The sequence below is a fragment of the Pinus tabuliformis genome, chromosome 6 (assembly GCF_031772625.1).
Source record: "Pinus tabuliformis cultivar Carrire ecotype Pingquan chromosome 6, CPIR1, whole genome shotgun sequence".
Lineage (NCBI taxonomy): Eukaryota > Viridiplantae > Streptophyta > Pinopsida > Pinales > Pinaceae > Pinus > Pinus tabuliformis.
In genome coordinates this window covers 1,824,570,733-1,824,575,712 of record NC_142292.1, presented here as the reverse complement: position 1 = coordinate 1,824,575,712, position 4,980 = coordinate 1,824,570,733, and the positions used below count along the sequence as shown (strand labels likewise).

The window sequence follows — 4,980 nt, the reverse complement described above, 5'->3', positions numbered from 1 at the left end:
AGAACAGTAATCTTAATATTGTCTTAGTTTGAAAGTGAGGGAGGATGGTGATCTTAGTACTAGAGTACCACTAGCTATGGTAATACCAAAAATAGAGGGGAAGGTATGAATTCATGAGAAAGCTAGCTTTCTAATTGACGAAGCTTTTGATTGATATAAACCTTTATTAACCTCATTTATTTATATTGCAAATTTTGTGAATGTATAATTGTCTATGATACGCATGACCAGCGCACATGCAACTTAAAGGATAAGGATACTAATATGGAAACAATTCTCTTTCATGTGATAAGCTATAAAACCAATGGTTATGCTAACTAGGAAGTTTAAAAATTAGGTGTAACAACAATATTCAAAAAAAACACCTTAACCAACAAATCTCTCCTAAAAACAAAGTCAATATAAACTTAACATTAACACATATGTAAATAAATTCAATATAAAAAATTAAAATAACTAATAACTATATATATATATATATGAAATTGAATAATATATAATAATTATTTGAATAAATTAATTAAATGATATAGTATAACCTTTTTATTTTAAAAAAAATGTGAAAATACAATTTTTAATTAGATAATTATTTTTGACTATTTAAATTTAAATTACATTTTTGAATACATAAAAAAACCTTAAAACTTAAGCATTAAAGTTATAAAAACAACAATTTAAATTTACATTTCCAATAAATTTTAAAATCTTCAAATAAAACTAATAAAAAGAATTACTAAAAATACACGCTCTAATCACACTATTGTACTCTACCTTCTTTTCTCTTTCAATCTGATCATCTTGAAACTTTAAATGTACTCCTATTTTTCATAAGACACTAAATCTACCCAATAAGTTAGAAACACATCGTCAAAAACACAACTTACACATTTCCATCTATAACTTATAAACCTCCGTTGTAGCTCGTTGCTTCCTTAATGTTTCCTTAAATAGAAAAACAAAACCACACTTATCGTGGATTGTAACCACAAATATCAAAACACACTTAATCGCAGATTCAGCATTTCTATCTATGACTTTATCAGATACCTCTACCGTACCTTTCAATTTTTTAACACTTCTTTATATATGTGTTCAACCTTGGAATTAAACACAACATATATATGGCCAGATGGAACATTTTTCGAAATCATTTAAGCATCTAAAGAATTGTATGCATCTCATTTCATTTTTCGACTTTCTGGGAATAACAGCGAGCTGAAGGTACATACCCAAATAACCCAAACTGTGGTGACGGATTGGTTGCGAGGGCTTTACCCTGCACCTGCAATATGCCGGATGATGATCAGGTTGCTTTCCACGTAGAAACCAACACTAAAGGGGCACAACCCCATTTCAAAACCAGTCGATGATCGCCCGCCAATTCTACTCCATAACATCATCTACCCCCACTCTCCAGCGTATATTTTGCATACAACATATTCTCCTTGCTTATACTACCTGCGCCATAACCACACACTCGAGAGGTAGGTCAACAACGTTAGATTTTATGTTATCAGGTGGGCCACGCGCACTACTACTCACAACTCTCTTTGCCATGGCGGGTCCAAAGAATAACCGTTCCACCATCGCTCTGGCAAGCCCATGCTGTGGCAGTCCAGCTTCAAGCGAGTCGAAAATGGCGCACAGATCCTGCAGACAACGACAAAAGCTCCCCAAAGAAGTTGGCCCTGTTTCTCTCCACGCCGCGTGGGCCCGTAGCGAGCGTAACGGCCTTGGGATTCAGGTGGCGTGCGGAGACGAGGAATTCCAACAACTGCGATTTGTCTCGCAGATTCAACATGTGAGGCAATTGCCACATGCAATTCACTATTACAATCTCTCCCTCATGGGACCGTAGGACCTCTTTCAGCCCTTTCAAATCTGTTTCCTGGAACGAAAATGGGATCCCCACAGAGCTTGCGTACTCCGACAATCTTCTTCCGGTGTGCCCGGAATAAAGCGGGCGTTCTTCATCCTGCTCTGCCCATCTGATCGCCGTGATTCTCAAGTGACCAACATCATAATTTCCATTACTCTTCAGAGCCTCCATTAATGGCGGCCATTGCATGCCCTCCATTATATCAAAGTCAATAACATGGATTCACACATTTTTAGCACTGCCGGCGGCCGCTACTGCTTCCAGCATACTTTGTTTAGCAGTAAAATGAGGTATCTGTATGTAAGGATAGGCTACATGCAACAGCTTTAAAGCGCCCAGAAAATGCTCCTTACTGCTCTTATCATTGCTGTCCAAATGGGCTAGGGAATTCCCATTGGACTGAAGTAGAGCATGGTAGAGATAGTAAGCCACTCTCTCCATTGTGGAGCCTGTGGGAGAAACCAGCTCTCGCAACCTGCAGAGTATGACCTCCACTACATCTTGTGCTCGCTGCGATGTTGCCTCTGCACATGCTGTCAAGAGATGTAGGAGCCTCAATCCATTGTATTCCATATCCTGAAGGGAGCCATGATCGATATCGGGAGAGGACGAGTCTGCCTTGTTTGTGACCACATGAGCACAACCAGGAAGCAGTTGATCCTCAGCAATTAGAGCAGCCGGATGCTCATTGTCTATTGGGATTAACAAGACAATGGCGTCACTCTGAGGACTCGCTATTGGATCTTCCTCGATATTTTTATTGTCATCTTGGAGATCAGTATACATTCTTGATCTTGGTCAAATGCCAGAGGAAAGAGACACAAGAAAAAGCCTGCTCGCCTGAAGTTCTTTCACGACCAACTAGCACGACGATCGATTGATTAATATATGTTATAAGTCGCACAACGATCGATTTTCGATCAATACAGAACTAAGGACTTAGTTGAGGCCATTCGCATTTCCTCACACAGAGATGAATCTTATAGTAATTGGGTAGGTGGATTTAATTCGAGTGAGGAATGAGTTTGGGGACCATTGGCACCCATAGATACGAGTTTTTCTGGTTGGTTGGGCAGCTGAACCATGAGGCGACGGAGACAGCCTGACTTTCAGTTGATACATCATCCCAGCTGCGGCCTCATCGCATCCCGAAGACATGTAAGATTTCGATACCATTAGTGCTGGAAGAAACTTTTTCTCAGCGGGACACTGAAGTGCTGCAAAAATATTTAGTTGTACCATGATATCTGTCTGCCAGCTGTTAACCTAAAAATGCAGCTGCTGACAGAAAATTTCAATTACAATAAGACTGCAAAATTAAATAACATTTATACTAATTCAGCTGTCTGATACATACAGAAAAGCAGCAGGAAGACTGAATGACTTGAAAAACTGTGAATTAGTTAGAAAAGATAATTGGGCATAAAATGTTTTGATCCCTTGGGTAACGCTTTTTTTAGATTCAATAATTGAATATGGCACAAAATCATCGATGGGTTTGGATTACAAAGTTATAGGTTTAAATTTGGATGGTTGTTATTATAAGATCTGACTTAAAGATTATATATATATAAATAAATAAAGTTTATATTAATTTTTTTAAATTAAAATCTTTTTATTTTTAATTTAAAAGAAGTTAGTATTTATCTGAGTTTTTGATAGATTTAGAATTGAGATGGATCCAGGTTGGTTTTTATATTAATAGATGGATGTTCAAATATCAATACCTTACATCTCTAAACCTTTATTTACCTTTTTCACGTTTACATAATACAATCATAAAATTACCACATAAATTATAAAATAACAAATATCATCATCATAAAATAAATAATAAATAACAATGAAAAAAATAATACATATATTATTAGCATTTGCAAAAATAATGTTTTGTCTATATATAATACATCTTTTCATATGTGATTAATTGCATAGGTTGTACATAAATTGGAACAACTTTATAATTCTTGTCTTTATTGGAAATTCAATAACTTTTCATTAGCATTTACAAAAATAATGTTAGTTTATATACAATACATATTTCCATTCTATAATTAATTTCATGGGTTGTACATAAATTGGAACAACTTTATAATTCTTGTCTTTATTGGAAATTCAATAACTTTTCAAGTTTTCATGTATTTTAAATAGATTACTAGTTTCATTTATCACTTTCTAGTTAATGTTATAAATTTTCAAGTTGAAAGTTGTTGACATGCACATTCACCACAAAACTCAGCTTCATTTCTCTTCTCATGGAGTTTGCATACTAATAAACAATTTTTCAATGAGGTGTATACTATAGCTATGTTGTTACACACAAGCATATTAAATTACCCTCTATCTACTAGTTATCTAAAACATTCACAAACAATCACCTTCTATTGCACTTTCTATCCTTTTCACCAATGTTAAAACCAATTGTTAATAAAATAGTTTGGAAGTACAACAACAATATAACCTATAAACAAACATAGCATGAGACAAATAAACTATAACAACAAGCATATCATTATCATTTATGTTCTTCAACCCCAACTATCCATAGTCTGACATTCTTGATCTCTCAATGTCATTAAATAAACATGATCTCTATGGTTAGAAACATATAACCTTAGCTACAACTGAAATCAATACACTAAAGCCACCACAAAATTTTGCCCATTAAATAATCAATAGCAATATTCTACTCAAGTCCTCTGCAAACAATTATTATACTCAACAACACCAATCTACATCAGCAACTCTATAAACTAAAGAAAACAAAAAGGACATACTTCCCTTAAAGCTTCAGATGCATTACTTGGCATTTCCTTTCCACTCCTTGCATTTTTCCTTTTGGCTTCTCTTGAAACCATCTTCTTCTCTTGAATGAAGAGGGGCAAGCGATTTAATTTCCTCGAGTAAATTATCTCCTTTTTTTCTCCACACTTGAGTATGTTAAATCCTTATTGGGGAAACACCATGTTCTAAGCTATAAGTTTGTCCTTTTGTTGCTCTAAATGACTTTTTTCCACAATTTGAGAATATGAACCACTTGTGCTTCTTTTCACCAAATAGAGTTATCCTGCCTATGTTGTGCTTCTTTCTCATTGTTTGTG

The 4,980-nt window shown here is 35.1% G+C and overlaps 1 pseudogene; it reads right to left on the bottom strand.

The window, feature by feature from the left end:
* Window positions 1-1,621: 1,621 nt before the first annotated feature.
* On the bottom strand, window positions 1,622-2,665 carry LOC149266299 (protein NODULATION SIGNALING PATHWAY 2-like; annotated as a pseudogene).
* Between the last annotated feature and the right edge of the window lie 2,315 nt (window positions 2,666-4,980).